Raw genomic sequence first — 18,049 nt, forward strand, 5'->3', positions numbered from 1 at the left:
CACATTGGGCTCTGTGCTGACAGCTCAGAGCCTGGAGTCTGTTTCAGATTCTGTGTTTCCCTCTCTCTCTGACTCTCCCCTGCTCATGCTGTCTCTCTCTCTCTTTCTCTCTCTCTCTCTCTCTCTCTCTCTCTCATTCTCTCTCAGAAATAAATAAGACATTGGGGCCCCTGGGTGGCTCAGTCAGTTAAGTGTCTGACTTCAGCTCAGGTCATGATCTCACGGTTTGCGGGTTCAAGCCCTGCATCGGGCTCTGTGCTGACAGCCAGCTCAGAGCCTGGAGTCTGCTTCAGATTCTGTACCTCCCTCTCTCTCTGACCCTCCCCTGCTCACGCTGTGTCTCCCTCTCAGAAAGAAAGAAAACATTAAAAAAATTTAAAAAGATAAAATGGATGATTCCAGAGAGTAGAATACACATTATTATCTACAAATGTGGAGGTAAATCCCAAAATAAAGAGCCAACAGAATTGGAGCAGTTGCCTATGAGAAGTAGAATGGGTTTGGGAGGGATGGAGGTACAGGAATCCCTGCCTTGTTTATGATCTTCTTAGCACTATGTTAGTTTTTAACCCATATGTATAAAAAGAAGCATTTATTGAAAAGAGAAACTGTATGTAGAATATCCTCTAGCATGGTGACTGGCACATAGTGGGTGTCAAAAATGCTCGTTGAATTATATTGAGCTGCATTCTGACACAGAGCCCACTATCTAAGCTTCCATCCCAGGATGCCCGAGAATCAGATTTTCCCTAAGAAATTCATTTTTTCCCTAAAAAATTAATTAGAAAGAGACAGTTAATGGAAGGCTGCAGCCAATGCCCAATGCCTTTCCAATGCATTGCACTCACCGACTCTGCTCACCTTTCAGGGAATTCTAGAAATGGTTGGGAATGGGGAAAAGGGAGCCTGAGTGCTTGCCCTGGTTTGGGACAGTGAGGTCCGGGGAGGAGCTGGAAACTACTGCTCTTCTCTGTGTCCCTTCCAACCAACTCTCCTTTCCATTGATTTAGCACATAGTCACTGAGACTCTTATGGACGTGCAGTGAGCAAGACAGACACAGTGCCTGCCCCTGTGTGTCATAGGCTTAGACATTAGATCACAGTTACTGTGAAAAGTAATGAGGTTATTATGGGGATATATGAGAGCACATAGCAGGATGCCCACCCCAGTTCAGAGTGTTAGATCACTCTGTTAGTGATGTCTGCTCTTTTAGCATTTCTGGTTCCTCTTTTAGCATCTGATCTCTTTTAGCATCTGATTCTCATCTGATATGTTCTCAAGTCCTAACCCCCAGTCTCCTATCCCAGAATATACTTTATTTGCAAATCTCAAAACTAATGATAGTGCATGTGGGGTTTAAGCAACAAAGTTGAGTAGTAGCATGTTTTTGTGGGTTTCAGACATACTTAATAAAATAATAACAGCTATTAACAATGGAGCACTTGCAATGGAGCAGGCACGTTGTTGTATATATCACCTTTATTACCTGATGTAATGTTCATAGTAACTGTAGTATGTGTCTTACATATGCAGAAACTGAGGTTCAAAATGATTAAGTATTTTATTTAAGGTCACATAGTAAGTGACTCAATGTTCTTACCCACTTTCCTCTCACTTCTCTTTTTATATGAAGACAGCCCAGAGTGAATGACCTTTGTTGGATCTTATATCATATGGTTAATGACTATTAAGTTTTCCAACAACGAAGTCATCTTCCAGTGTGAAGCCATTGTCATAAGAAGTGGGAGGTGTGAACTGCAGACTTGGGAGGGAAGCAGCCCCAGAAGGGAGGGGTCCTCTGAAGCAAGGGGATCAATCAACTCTCAGCCTTGTAACTCATCCTCCAGGACTTCAGGTTCTCCGAGCCTTCCTTCTTTAGGAAAGCATCCTCAGTTTTGTGTTATTTGTTCCTCTGTACAACAGGCTTTCCAGTTACCACGCATCTCCTCCTTCTTCCTTAGTAATAGAACTCCATTTTTCAGATTGTCACACGTCCATCCAAAATATGTGACCAAGTTCTAACCAAATGAGATGTAGGCAAAGTGTTTTGTGTGATTTCTGGAGGTCAAAGCTACAGTATGAAGTTGGTCGGTAGAGCAAGAAGATGGAAGAGAGCCTGTAATAATAGTGGAAGTGCTGGACCAACCCTGGAGTGTCTGTCTCCAGACTTTGCTTCTGTGAGAAGAAAGTGAACTCCTTTTAAAAGCACTGTTAGGGGCGCCTGGGTGGCTCAGTCGATTAAGCATCTCACTTCGGCTCAGGTCATGATCTCACAGTTCATGGGTTTGAGCCCCACATCGGGCTCTGTGCTGACAGCCAGCTCAAAGCCTGGAGCCTGTTTCAGATTCTTTGTCTCCCTCTCGCTCTGACCCTCCCCTGCTCACACTCTCTCTCTCTCTCTCACTCTCTTTCTTTCTCTCTCTCTCTCTTTCTCTCTCTCAGAAATAAAGAAATTTTTTTAAAAAGCCACTGTTAGATAGATTTCTTTCCCACATAGCCAAACCTAATTCTAATTCACATACTTAAAAAGGAACACCATTTCTCCAAAAAGGATTTTTTCATCCCACTACTAAATGTTTTTGAGATCAGATAAATGTCCCCTTTCCATCCATCCATCCATCCATCCATCCATCCATTCATACATCACATAGTAGGATTTTATTGACTACCTCCCTCGTACATTGGGCATTGGGCCAGGTGCTGAGTTACACAGTTGGACAATCCTATTCTCTGCCATCACAGAGTTAGCTGACTATAAATAAAGAAAACTTTCCAACAAGGAAGATTCCCTTGTCGCGGTCATACAACTAAGCAGTTCCCAAAAGGAGAAGGAGAAACTTGACTTAGTGAGGTTAGTCTCATACAGGAAATGTATTTACCAGTTGCTTTCCTTTACAAGGAGAGAAACAGGCCTAGAAAATGCTAAAATAGTCTACATTTTAAAGGATTACATCTTCCTGTCAAATGAATGAGGTCAAGTCCCCACTATTAGTCAGGGCCCGGACAGAAGACAGAGCCACTTCAGTTATTTTAATAGAATTTAATGTAAGTAAATAATTACTAATTCTCTATTGGAAAACTAAAAAAGAAAAGAAAAGAAATGGAATTCAAGGATAACACAGAAGTAGCAACTGCAGAAAGCAGATACCATCCAAAGAGAAGAGGATGGAATTATTAAAACTTAGAAGCCCAGGATTGCCTGGGTGGCTCAGCAGGTTAAGTGTCCAGCTTCAACTCAGGTCATGATCTTGCAGTCAGTGAGTTCAAGCTTCACATTGGGCTCTGTGCTAACAGCTCAGAGCCTGGAGACTGCTTTGGATTCTTTGTCTCCCTTTCTATCTCCCCTTCCCCTGCTCATTCACTGTCTCTCTCTGTCTCTCAAAACTGAATAAATGTTTTAATAAATTAAAAAAAAACTTAAAAGCTCAGAGGAGGAGCACGAGGAGTTGAAACTCAGCTATCTGGGCCTGGGAACCAGGGACTGTTCAGCTGGTGTTGGTGTATAGATTCAGAAGAAGGGGTCCTTGGGGTAGGAATGCAGACCTCTTAGGAGGAGATATCAGTCTACTGGTGTTGGTGTTCTAAGAAGGCACAGTGAGGCTGATTCGACAAGTGATGAAAAAATGGCAACCTGGGTACAACTGTTGCTATTGGAAAATATTGGCATTGCTATGCTGACCAGTATCGGAGTGAAATAAGAACAAACAAGCCTGATCTATCTCCTCCAGCCTTGGGACTCCCTTTAGTACCCCTTCTCAACAGAGCCTAACAGAAAGACAGCAGACCAAACAGAAGAGAGGTTTGCAGAGGTTCAGGATCATTGGGAGTTCATTTGAAACCAAGTAATGAAGACTTAATAACTGAACAATATTTAATAACCATTATTAATAGCAGTTAATGTTAATATTAATAGCTAATAATAATAATAACTTAATAATAGTCTTGTAATGGACTGAATGTTTGTGTCCCTCACAAGTTCATATGTTGAAGGCCCGATTCCCAATATGATGCTATTTGGAAAGGAAGCCTTTTGGGAGGCAATTAGGGTCAGATGAGGTCATGTGGGTGAGGCTCTCATGATGGGAATAGTGCCCATATTAGAAGTGGCACCAGAGAGCTTGCTCTGTTTCTCCGCATGCACACAAAGGGGTCATGTGAGCCCATAGCAAGATGGCATCTGCCTACCACCCAAAAGAAGAGGCCTCAGAATGAAACCCACCTTGTCAGCACCTTGACCCTAGGCTTCCAGAGCTGTGAGAAATAATTATCTGTCTTTAAGCCACCCAGTCTGTGGTATTTTGTCATGGCAGCCTGAGCACACTCAGACATTCCCCAGTAGTGTCCTTGACATTGGTCAAATGCTCTGAAGTTGTCAGATATGGAAGTGACCACCCTAAGCATTACCTTCTGGGACCTACCTCAACCAGCTCCCTAGCACCCCAAATTCTAGAGAATGGTGTGTGGATGTTCCTGGAGATTAAATTTTCTTGAACAAGACATTTTTGCATAACATTTCTCCAAATCTCCACTCCTTAGAAATCACCCGTTGTCCTTCAGGAATCACCCCAGGAGGCAGGGGGGTTGGGTGGGGGATGATCAGAAACTATTAATCAACAGACAAGTCGTCTTCTTGCTGCATCATAAAGTCTCAAGGCTTAGCTTCAGCAGTTTATTAAATTACCAGAACGCCAAGAAAAATAGCTTTAATAACACATTTCTGCCTATCTATTATTTTTTTATAACCCAGAGTAGAGAATTAAAAGGCTCCCTATCATTTAAAATAGCATTTTTAAAATTAAAATGAACATGTTAGAGGGCTCTCTCTCTTTTAAAAAAAAAAAAAAAAACAAAAACCCAGAACAGAAGCCATTGATTCAGGATGTGATTACTCTAAGCTGGAATTTTATGGCTAAATCTTTGTTTGGTGTAAAGGAAGGAGGAGAAATGGTTTTTCTTTGGAGGTTTAAAAGTGTATTAATCAGAATAGGTGGATGGGCAGGTCACTTTGTCCTCTCATGTGGTTTAGTGTTCCAAACATCAGCTTTGAGAATTATGATGCTAAGGAAGTTGAGAGAGACACCATCTAGGGAGCCAGCTGGCCACACAGGTGGGGCCTCTTGGGGGAAGGGGAGCCTGGTGAATGTGTGCTGTACTTCTGAGTTTTGAAAATTCAAGAGCATTTGAGGGTCCTTAGATCTGACCAAACTCATATGCTGACGCATAAACCCAACTACAATTTATTCCTAATGAGGGATTTCTCAATAATTGCTGACAATCATTTATTGCGCTTCAAGTAGGAAACAGTCACCTGCTATGAAGCACAAATAAAATGATAAACTAGCCCCATTCCATGCACACAGAGAGCTTATAGGATGAGTGATGGGAGGGTGGAAAATACAGATAAGTATCACATAAGATGTTTCTGTAATAGTAGAACATAGCTGTGGAGATACAGAGGGTTGTAGTATTAGTTTTCTATTGCTGTATAACAAATTACTCCAAAACATAGTGGCTTAAAACAACACTTAATGTGGGGCGCCTGGGTGGCTTAGTCGGTTAAGCGTCTGACTTTCGCTTAGGTCATGATCTCATGGTTCATGGGTTCGAGCCCCGCGTCGGGCTCTGTGCTGACTGCCAGCTCAGAGCCTGGAGCCTGTTTCAGTCTGTGACTCCCTCTCTCTCTGACCCTCCCCTGTTCACGCTGTCTCTCCTAGAAATAAATAAAACATTTAAAAAAATAAAAAAAAACACTTAATGACTCACAGCTTCTGTCGGTCAGAAACTTGGCTCAGCTGTTCCTCTGCTTCAGGGTCTCTCACAGGCTGCAATTCAAGCATCTGCTGGGGCTACTGCTGCATCAGAAGGCCCAAGTGGGGAGGATCCACTTCCAAAGTGAATATTTATGTGTTTGTTGGCAAGATTGCCTATTGGTTAGAGGTCTTTATTTGGTTCCTAGCCACATGGGCCTTTTTATAGATCATCTGACAACAAATATGATTTATGGCAGCAAATAAGCAAGAAAGCAAGGAAAGTACCAGAAAGATAGAAGTCACAGACTTTTTGCAACAGACCTAATTATGGAAGAGGTATACCATTGCTTTAGTCATATTTTATCCATTAGAAGTGAGTTACAAGGTCCAGCCCCCACTCAAGAGTAAGGGAGTAACAGAGGCTAAGGTGCTTCCTGGAACAATGGAGCCACTAAGGCAGAGTGGTTAATAGTAACTCTAGAACCATTTTGCCTGAATCCAAAGCCTGGATCCAACTTACAATATTTTTAAGTCTCTTCTTTAAAATGGAAATATTTCAGGGCACGTGGGTGACTCAGTCAGTTGAGTGTCTCACTTCAGCTCAGATCATCATAGATTCTAACCTAGAATCAGGCTCACTGCTGTCAGTGCAGAGCCTTCTTCAGATCCTCTGCCCTTCCCATGCACTCTCTCTCCACCCCTCCTCTCAAAAATAAATAAACATTTAAAAATATTTTAAAATCGAGTGTTCCATTGAACACATATTTGTTGAATAACTACTATGTAGAAGGAAATGAGGATCAGCCACAAAACAAAGTTCCTGCTCTCATGGGATTTATACTCTATTGAAGGAAGAGATTAACATTGTTGATGTCACCAATAACATCTGAATGGAGGGCAGAAGGAGGTGGGAGTGACCTACAGAGACCTGGGAAAGAGGGCATTCCAGGCAGAGGAGGTTATAAAGTCAAAGAATAACAACAGTACCTACTTTACATGATGTTGTCAAAGTTAGATATAGTACATGCTCTAACCAAGGGTGATAATGGCCACACAGAAGAGTAAAGCAGAGTAAGGCATGAAGGGTGGGGCAGTGAGCTATTCTTACTATATTTTCTTTTCTTTTGGTAAATTTTATTTAGAAACAATTTAAAATATACAGAAAAGTTACAAGAAGAGCATAGGGAGCTCCAGTATACCTTTCACTCAGGTCCCCTAGCGGTTAACATTTTACCCACATTTGCTTCATCATTATTTTGTAATTTACTTTCAGAACTAATCAGAACAGTAGGTTGCCTCTATGATGCCCTTTTACCCCTAAATACTTCAATGTATAATTTCTAAGAGCAAGAATTTTTTTTTATACAGCCACAGTACAATTACCAAAATCAGGAAAATAACTTAATACTGTTATCTATTCTGTAGACTTTATTAAAATTTTAACATTTATACCAATATTGTCCCTTATACTAAGCAACACAAAACAAAACAAAACAAAACAAAACAACTCTTCTCTTTTCTGGTCCAGGACCCAATCCCAGATCTCATGTCTCTCACTTACTTGCCATGTCTCTTTAATCTCCTTTAATCAGGGATACCTGCTCAGCTTTCTTTGCCTTGACATCTTTGAAGAATAAAGCCTAGTTATTTTGCAGTGTGATTCCTCAATTTTGGCAAATCTGGTAAAATAGGAAAACCACAGAAGTAATGTGTCCTCCTCAGCACATCATGTTAGGAGGTACATGAGGTAGCTTTGTGCCATTACTAGTGTTATTAACTCTAATCCTTTAGTCAAGGTAAGGGCTGCCAGCTTTCTCCATCATAAAATCACTATATTTTCCTTTATAATTAATAAGTATTTTGAGCCTATGTAATTATCCTGATCCTCATTAAGCTGTTACTCACTAGTTTTAGCATACACAGATGATTCCTGCCTGTATCAATTACTTATATGATTGTTGCCATGTGGTGATTTTCTCATCCCATCATCCCTTCTGCATTCATTAATTGGTATTCTACTATGAACTGTTTTTAGACAGGGCCATCAGGGAAGGCTTCTCTGAGGAGGTGACATTTGAGTGGAGACCAGGAGGGAGTGAAGGAATAAACATGAAGATTATCTGGAAGATTATTAGGCAGAGGGAACTCTAAGTGCCAAGAATAAAAATAATACCTATCTCATATGGCTGTTGTGAAAAGCAAATATAATACTGAATGTAAAGTGTGGCACACAGCTTTTAGAAATAACATTAAAATGGCATTAAAAAGGAACTAATGCTATTTAAATAGCATTAAAAGGGAACTATTGTCGTCAAATAGTGTCACCTAAGCTGAGACCTAAAACACAAGAGGGCTGGGGTAGTGAAGTTGAAGAGGGGTTGGGCAGAGTGGGGAGCCCACATGTGGCAGATAGAATTCTAAGACAATCCCCAGGACCCCACCTTGTGTAACCCCCTCTGTCTCAAGGTGGGAAGTACCTGTGAATAGGATGGGACATTGCTTCCATAATTAGGCTATGTTGTAGACACATGTAGCAAAGGAAGGGAGACTATCCTCAGTGAGCTTGACCTCCTCATAGAAGTCCTCAAAACAACTGAGGTCCTTACTGAAGAAAGAGATCAAAGTCAGAGAGATTCGAAGTATGAGGGGGATCTGACATGTGATAAGTTCTCCACTGCTGGTTTCAGAGATGGAGTGGCCCAGGTGACAAGGACAGGAGAGATTCTTGCTCAGGCTCTTGGTGCTGAGCATGACCCCCCACACTCCCAGTCATCCAGCAAGAGACTGAATTTTGCTATCATCCTGAATGAATTTGGAAGAAGAGCCCTGAGGTCTGGATGAGAATGCAGTCAACTGACATGTTGATTTTAGACTCATGAGAATCTGGGCAGATAATCCAGTTGCGGTATGCCTAGATTTCTGATCTGTGGAAATCGTGAGATAATAAATGGGTGTTGTTTTAAGTTGCCATGTTTGTAGTAAGTTGTTACATACCAACAGAAAACTAACACAGCCAGGGTACCACATTAAGAAAGATCTTGAAGAGAAAGAGGGAAGCTAGGGAGCTGCAACAACGCAGAGCGGCTGGAGCTCCTCAATGCACCAAGGAGTGGTGTTGTAGAGGCAGGCAGTGTGGTCACCCAAAGGAGGTATTGGGATCATTCCAATTCAACAACCTGGGTGCCAGGTTTTGTGCTGAAACAGGCAGAAGATCTTGAGACACAATTTCTGCTCTCAAGGAGCTCACTGTATGATGGAGAAAACCAGTTGAGTGGGCCATCAAAGGCATGTGGACTGGCAGCTCTATAAGAGCGTGCCCCTTGTTGGTTTTGCTCATTTATGTATCCCAATCACCCAGAACAGAGCCTCTCACATAGCAGGTGATAAAAACTATTTGTTGAGTTCAATGGAATTAAAGCGTACTTCATCAAAGCCAGTGATTTTCAACCATGGGCAATTTTACCCCCAGGGCCAAGGCCTGCAGACATTTTTGGTTGTTACAGCTGGAGAGGTGCTACTGGCATCCAGTGGGTAGAGTTAGGGGTTGGTTGTTAAATATCTTGCAGTGCACAGGACAGCCCTTCACAACTATGAATTATCTGGTCCAAAAATAGCACCAAGTTTGAGAAAGCATGGTGTAGACAATGGTGAGATCTGAGGAAGCCATTGTTCTTCCAGCAGAAAACATTTCTCTAAATATTATTGCTCCCAGTCTCCGCATGTCCTCCCACATGGGCAAGATTGGGTAAAGAGTGAAATTCCCCTTTGCAGATCCTCTTGTGGTTTGTAAAGTTCTTCCACTGGCATTTCTTTCTCCAGTACTATCAATGTCACTGATTAGAACCCAGTGACCTCTTATGCTCATTCCTCTGCTTTGGTTTGGGAGGTACAAAGTGATATGCTGGTCAGTGTTCAGTACCAGCTCTCAAAAAGATATGTACATGGTGTACCTATATACATAAATTTGTTAAAATTCTGCTGACATAAATGATGTATTGCATGCAATTTGCAAATAATGTAATATGTAACACTATTTCTTGTAAATTCCATATAGCCAATTGATTCTCATAGAATGCTTTCATTGGTTTTTGCTGAATGCTTGTACCCATAGCCAACCTAAGGAAAGAATTGGTGAATGGTGACATGGATGTTGGCTGATACTTTCTTTTACATTAACGAGTAAGATGGAAGTGAAACAAGAAAAGCATACTGGAACTCCATTTGTTCGTCAGTGATATGAGTGACTGCTTTGCTGAACCAGATAATGGTTGTCAAATACTGGAAGAATATTTCCTCAGTTTTTGTGCTGTTCCCAATGTGACATTTGTAGATGCAACGGGCTTTCAAGTTTAATCTTCATTATTAACATTTCTTCTGTCACCGTCTTAAGTCTAGACAATCAACAAAACAATAAATCAAGAGGTGATTTGTAACATTTCCTGATTTCCATGGTAAAAATACTTCCACGTTGGCCAAATTCAAGCCACCAACATGATGTCACTAGACCCTGAGTGGGGAAGAGACAGTAAGGATACTGTTAAGTAGTTTCTACTCTATGGATATAATAGAAGTAAATAACCCCAAGAGCATAGATAGTAGTAAAATGTAAAATAATTAGGAAGTATGAGTTCTTAGTGTTTGTTACCTTTGTTTGTAATAAAATTTATTTAATTGTAGGTTAAGATAATTTAATTTTTAATACTGTCTGTGCTTAACAACCAGTTCACAGAATTCCAGAAAATTTAACAATTGACCTTTGAGAGTTGGTTCCAACAGACCTCTGAGAGTTTGCTCTGGTTTACTTAGTTAGGACCTTGTGCTAATGTTAAACTCATTCTCATCGACGCTTTCAATAGATCCACTCACAAAGAGTGATCTTACTACTAAGTTCTGGGGATTATACACCGACCCACACACAAGTGTGAATGTACTGATCACATCAGAACCCATCCTGTCTACATTTCATGTCTGCTGGCACTACTGGCCTTATCAGCACAATGGAAAGAAGATGTTTGACTTTTAAAAGCTCGTCGAGACTATTGACTTTTCCTTGCCCTGCTCCCCATGGGGTTCCCTCCCAAGGAGCATCAGTGATGAGCAGAATCGGGGCCGGGGGGGATTAATTTATTAACGCTGGCTATCACATGCTTGCAGGAGAAACATGCAGGAGGGTAACTTGCTCATGATGTTTCCAAATACAAAATCTCAATATATTTTTTTTTATTAATTACCCATCTGTGTCATCCCCATATGATGTCACAATCTCCCCAAACTTCACCTATTTCTACCCAATTCCTCTCTGAGATGGAGCTAGCTTGACCCCATGTTTTACCACTCCATTTGTCGGGGGATTGTCCATTTCTGGTGTGATTAGCAGGAGGAACAGGGCAAGTTAACTGGTTTAATATTTGTGAGATCCTTTTTTCTACTAATTTGGAATCCAGCCATGTCCATGACTCACTTCACGCCTGTGATTTCAAGGAGGTGAACACGTAGCATCCTCTGAGTTGTCTTGCCCATTTTGTCTAATGTCTTCATGAACTCTTCATGTTTTCTTGAATTCCCCAACGTAACAGATTTTTAAAATTTTCCACCAACTAAATGTAAAATACAAATCATTCCTAAACATATATAGCCACGTAATTATACCTTGTCCATTACCAAATCTCTTACCAAATACATTCATTACACTTAATGCTTAACTTATAAGTTAAGCATCCTCTTCTGGTGCAATGCATTTCCCTCTTAGCCAATTTTAGACAGTAAGGACATGATTTGCTCTATGGAGAGTATTTGTTTATGCTTTTCAGCAAACATGGATGAGTGCCCGGCTCTGGGCTAATGGTTGGGGATGTGAAAGTGAGTAAGAAAAACAGACTTCTTCCCTCCTCCTATGGAGCTTTTAGTCAGATGGAGGAATATGACATCAAGTAAACACACATACACACAAGTATGGTTAAAACAGTGAAAAATGATATAAAGGTAAGGAATAGGGTCCTTATATACTTTGTACTGAGGGCAAAGGAAGGCATTATTGAAAAATGAGAAGGAATGAGCCAGAAGAAAAGCTGGGGCAGAGTGTGGGCTCCAAGAACTGAGAGACACCTGATTTAGGATCCTGGGAAGGAGAATGATGGGGCCCCAATGCAGGGATGGACTTTGTGGGTGGGATGAAGTGAGGTGTGAGACTGAGGCAGGTCCAGATGACACAGTCAAGTAGACAACTATTGCTTTTATTCCAATCTCAATAAACCATTGAAATCATAAGGAAAGGCAGTGAGTGCTCCAATGCACTTTCTTAAAAGATCATTCTGCATGATAGGTGGAAAGTGGATCGGGGAATGATGGTAAAGAGGAGGCAGCATGATAAGAAACACTGGTAGTAGTCCAGAGGGGAGATGATGGTGGTGTGAACTACCATGGTTGCAGTGGAGAGGAACAGACAGATTTTAGAAAATATTTACAGTGGAAATGGCTGAAAATGCTGGGGCAAATTGTCATGGTGAGGTAGATGAGGGAATAGGGGGTGTCAAGAATGGAGGTCAGGTTTCTGGCTGGGCAGAAGGGTCATTCATGGAGAAGAGTGTGCAGACTTCTGGAATGACTAGAATGTGACTTAGAAGAGGGGAAGCTGGTGGGAAGCAGGGAGAGAAACAAGAGGGTTTAAACTAATTCCATTCCTATCTTATCAAAAAGTTCTAATTAGACAAAGAGGTAATTTCCTATTGTCAAAATGTGCTGACTGTTTTGCTTCCCACCCTCTCTGATAACCAACTAGTCCTCAGGCTCACTGTTTTTGGCCATTCATTCAACAATTTTGACCAAGTTCAAACACTCTACAACAGTGTTCCCTAAAGTGTGGAGCAGGTAGCGCTGGTGGTATACCAGATGATTGTACGTGGCATGGGAAAACGACTTTTCAATGCTGTATGGATATGGCATCACATCACATTGAATCACATAGTGAGAAAGTAATTTCCTTTTCAATTCTTTCTTAGGCCTTCTGATTACATCAGGGAGAAAGGCTCAGTTTGGTGTTAGTATGTCTTTACGCCTCTCTAACACCTGATAATCTCTCTTTTTAACAAAGACAGAACAAGGCCACAATCCCAGAGCATTTTTAGCAGGCCACCATCACTAGCTAGAATTTAATAACGTTGTTTTGTTTTCACTGTAAAAAATATGTAAGATTGCCTCCTATTTATAGCAAGTAATATTTGTTTTTCATTTACAGCACTGATATAAATACATTTATTTTAAAATAAGGCTCTAAGTACAAAAAGGAAGTGGCGGAAAATTAAATAATAGTGCATGTGATACACAAATCAAGCAAGAATCACAGAGGAGCACAGTGGTCACAGTCTGGAAAAACCAGCAAAGTGGACATTTGTTATTCCTACATCTGCTTTCCCTTCCTGGGCAACATTTCCTGATTTGCCTTGGTGAATCACTCTCCCTGATTTTAAACAACATCCTCACAATAAAACTGATTTCACTCTTGGACCCCAGAGGCATCCCTGGGTATTCCATCACCTTGGCCAGTGCTTGGCTTACTGATGGGCACCTGATCCAACCAGGCCAGCCAGGCCCAGAGCTGGGATTTGAACCCAGATAGCTTGGCTAGAAGGGCCATGCCTGAAACCACTGGACTCTCCTTCCATCCATATATTATGGCTTCTGAGCCAAGATCTGAAGATGAGTAGCAGAGTTCAGATAGTGGTTGAAGGAGGAGGGGGTGATGCAGTGAGGCTACAGATATAGTCAGAAACTAGACCACAGAGAGCCCTTGTAGACCACAGTAAGAACTCCACTTTGAACTTCATCTTAAGAGCAGTGGGAAACCCTTGAATGGTTTTTAGAAGGAAGATGATAGGCTTAGATTTGTATTTTAAAAGACCACTGTGATCTTGAGAAACTTAACAGAAGACCATGGGGGAAGGGAAGGGGAAAAAATAGTTACAAACAGAGAGGGAGGGAGGCAAACCATAAGAGGCTCTTAAATACAGAGAACAAACTGAGGGTGCATGGTGGGGGAGGTTGGGGAGAGAGGAAAATGGGTGATGGGCATGGAGGAATGTACTTGCTGGGCTGAGTACTGGGTGTTGTATGTAAGTGATGAACCACAGGAATCTACCCCAAAAACCAAAAGCACACTTTACACACTGTATGTTAGCCAATTTGACAATAAATTATATATATATATATCTTTTTTAAAGGCCACTGTGGTTTTTGTTAAGTATTTAGCATGAAATCCAGTTCCTTGTAAATGTGAGTATTCAACTAGAGAATGCCTAGTGTTTGCAGGATTAGTATTGGGGCTCAGTAAATATGCATCCCCACCCACCTCCCCTCTGCTTGTTCCTGAGACTGCTTCTATCAGATAGAGCTTCAGGGAAAGTAGAGTCTTAGTAGGAAGTAGGCTTGCCCAAGGTCACTGAAGTTTGGATGGAGCCTGTTAGGTGAGGTCAAAGGCAGGAAGTAAAAGTTAGTGCTCCCTGGTGCTTTTTAAACTTGGATAGTCACTGAATTTCTACAGTTAAAAACAAAATTAGGATGAAGCAAATAGAAATTTTAAAAAAGAAAGAAAAACAAACCCAGTGACTGATGGCTAAGGGAGAAGGTCTGACTTCATACAGGTTACAAGACTCAGGAAAGTGCTCCTTTTGTTGGTCAAGGGCAACAGTCCGACAACATGCTTAGCCTGCAGGAAATAAGGTTGTTTGCTTCCAGTCCCTGTTTCCATGTGGAATGAACGCATGGCTACAAGAGGAAGATGAAAGTATAATTTGGAGACAGAAGTAGTCGAAGGAATTCAACTGAGAAATAATATCCTGGCATAAACTTAAGATAGAAATAAAATTAATTTCATGAGACCCAGAAAGCCTGATTTTTGTGAAGTGCCCTCATAGACTCTCAATATACTTCTGCACCCTCAATCTCCTAATCCCTCCCCCAACTTTGCTCCAGCTTGGACGGAAATGTGCAACCTCTCAGTCCTTCACCTGCCATTGTCCAGAGCCAACTGCAGCTGTCAGTCCTGCTGCGTCTGGTCCCCTTGATCCAGAGGCCCGTACAGGCCCATCTTACTGGGCAAAGATGCCTCCAGATGCTACACCACTCCTCCAGGCCTCACTGCCCTGAACTTGGACTGGTTTTACCATCTCCCCTTACACCTGGTCTCTGTCCTGTGTCAGGACAATGTGGGTCTGTAGTTAAGAGTAGTGTCGTTATCCCCAAAAGCAAGGGAATCAAGAGCAAAAATAAGTGATTGGGACCTCATCAAGATTAAAANCACTGAGTGTTATGTGGAAACTAATTTGACAATAAACTATTTGTAAAAAAAATAAAATAAAATAAAATAAATAAAATAAAATAAACATAAAAAAATAAAATAAAATTTTATTGCAGAAAAAAAAAAGTAGTGTCGCAAGCAGTCTCAAAGTTGGACGGACAGACTCGGCGTATTGAGTAATGGCCAAGACAGCAAGTTTTGGTTCCAGGTTGCTGAGATCTACTTCCCAGCTTCCCTCACTTGTCACATATGCCATTTTGGATAAGTTATTGAACCTTTGTGGGTCTTAGTTTTCTCATCTGGGAATGCATGCATGCATGAATGAATGCATGCATGAATGAATGAATGAATGAAATTAGAATAATAATATCACCTCCTTCACAGAATTAGGAGGCTTATTAAATCAATTCACGCATGCTATGAACTGAGGACAGTTTTTGACACTTAGTGAGAGGTCCGTAAGTGTTAGATGTTATTATTTGAACCTCTCTCTATTTACCAGCTGTAAAACCTTGTGCACATGATTTAATCTAATCTTATCATCCTGAAAGAGTGCATTCATTCCCATGAGCCACAGGAGCAGGTAACAGACAGGCCTTGTCACCTCCAGGCTCAGAATATTTTCTGTTTGTTTGGCCATGACCCAGACAATGACCACTGACCTGTATTTAGTGACTTGTGTCATTTATTCTCTTCTCCCCTTTAAGGACTTGTCAGTAGCTACGTCTTCTCACTTTGTTTCTTCTGCCTCTTTTTTTTTTTAATTTTTAATGTTTTATTTATTTCTAGGAGAGAGAGAGAGAGAGAGACAGCGTGAGCAGGGGAGGGTCAGAGAGAGAGGGAGTCACAGACTGAAACAGGCTCCAGGCTCCGAGCTGGCAGTCAGCACAGAGCCCGACGCGGGGCCCGAACCCACGAACCGCGAGATCATGACCTAAGTGAAAGTCGGACGCTCAACCGACTAAGCCACCCAGGCGCCCCTCTTCTGCCTCTTTATGTCTGAAACACTTGGCCAAGGTTTCATGCTTTTTGTTTTTAATTCAGAATTTAGTGATTTCCAAATGCAAAGCGCAGAACATCTCAAGAATGGGATTAATCATAGGATAACAGGAGATAGTGCAGATAGCCTTGATGAATGGCCTCAGTTACTACTGGAGCTGGAAACCTGGAACCACCCTGGACTCCTTCATCCCTTCACCTCTGATGTCTAGTGGGCCACTATATTTCACCAATTCTGACTTTTTTCTACTTATTATTTTTTTAAGATTTAATTTCTTAAAAGCAATTTTAGGTTCACAGCGCAATTGAGTTAAAGGTACAAAGGTTTGCCATTTCCTCTCTGCTCTCAACATGAATAGCCTCCCCATTATCAACAGCCCCTCTCCCTGAGTGGTACATTGGTTTTAACTGATGAACCTGCAATGACACACAGTAATTATCCAAAGTCCATGGCTTACATTAGGGCTCACTTTCGGTGTTGTACATTCTATGGGTTTGGATCAATGAATAATGACATCCATCCATCATTATAATATCATACAGAGTATTTTTATTGTCCTAAAAATCCTCTATGCTTTGCCTACTCAACCCTCCCCTACAATTCTGACTCTTTAATGCTTCTCTCTTCTGCCTTCACCATGTCTGTCTGGCTCAGGTCACCTGTAACTCTCATTTCATCACTATAAGAATCTCTAAACTGATGGCTCTGCCTCCAGTGAGGCTTGCCTTCTGGAATGCAGCCTGTACCCTGGGGGAGCCTATACAACCTTTCCCAAACAGAAATATGGTAAGTCCTTCCACTACTTAAAATCATCTTATTTCTCCTCATTGCCTCAGAGAATGCCTAGACTTCAGATAGGAGAATTATCACTCCCTACCTTTCACATTGGAAATGTTCCTAGACACCTCCTTGCACTTCAGCCCATGACAGCAGTTGAACTTGCCGTAATTGTCATTTGGAAAATGCACAATGCCAGAAAATACCATGACTTTCAACTGTATCTGAATTTTTAACATCATCATAAAATTTATTTCTATTTTAAAATAGTAGCATATATATTGAAAATATTTATTTATTGAACAGTCAAAAGTCAGTGCACATAAGAATTTGAAGACCTCTTCCACATAACTTCATGACCCTCCAAAAGTCTCTGAGGGCTCACAGGTTGAAGATGATTGGCTTAGAACTTAAATTCCAAACTTCTTCTTCCCTACAGCTCTCTCTCTTTTTTTATATTAAATTGTTTTAATATTTTTTATCATTGTAATTTATGACATAAACAAATGCACAATTTATTCTGAATGTTTTGTAGTAGCGTTTGTTTCCATTAGAAATATGAATTGCAGTAAAAAGGGGAGAAAAAGATCATTTAGTATTATAAAGAATCACATTTAAAGGCAACTTGATACAGAGTCCAGTGACCTTTTCATATACCTGAAATATAAACTACAATCAAGTCTTTTAAAATTCCTGATTCCAAACAAGTATTCTTTATATATATATAAAAAAAGTACAAATTGACTTTTGCATTCAACATTAGTTAAATGAAGGCACTCAATAGTTTTCATAACTATTTTGTAATAAAATAATCTTCACCTACTCTTATCACAGTAGTGTGAAGGATTTCTATTCTAAATGTAGGAAGGTCTGTGAAGCCTAAGATGCTACAATTAAACCCATTGGCCTCAGTACAATGAATTTTTTTTCTGCTGAAGTGTCAGGTGAGTATATGTTATAACCAAGTGGTTCCAAAATAAAGCTTAAGCTGTGGTCAGGAAGTATAAATGTTACTCTGGAACTGTTACTCTTCTGTAATTGCAGAGGAGAAATGTTCTGATGTGCTGGTAGGTTCTGGTCTTCTGGGCCTCCAAGCTGCACACGGTCTACCTTTTAGGGAGGTGGCACCTCTAAATGCGGGTAGTGAGCTGGTCACCCACTTCCACCCAATCTAAGAAGAAGACTTTCCTTCTCTTTCTTCATTCCTGGATAGCAAGAGACTCACAACC

The sequence above is a fragment of the Crocuta crocuta genome, unplaced genomic scaffold (assembly GCF_008692635.1).
Source record: "Crocuta crocuta isolate KB4526 unplaced genomic scaffold, BGI_CrCroc_1.0 scaffold351, whole genome shotgun sequence".
Lineage (NCBI taxonomy): Eukaryota > Metazoa > Chordata > Mammalia > Carnivora > Hyaenidae > Crocuta > Crocuta crocuta.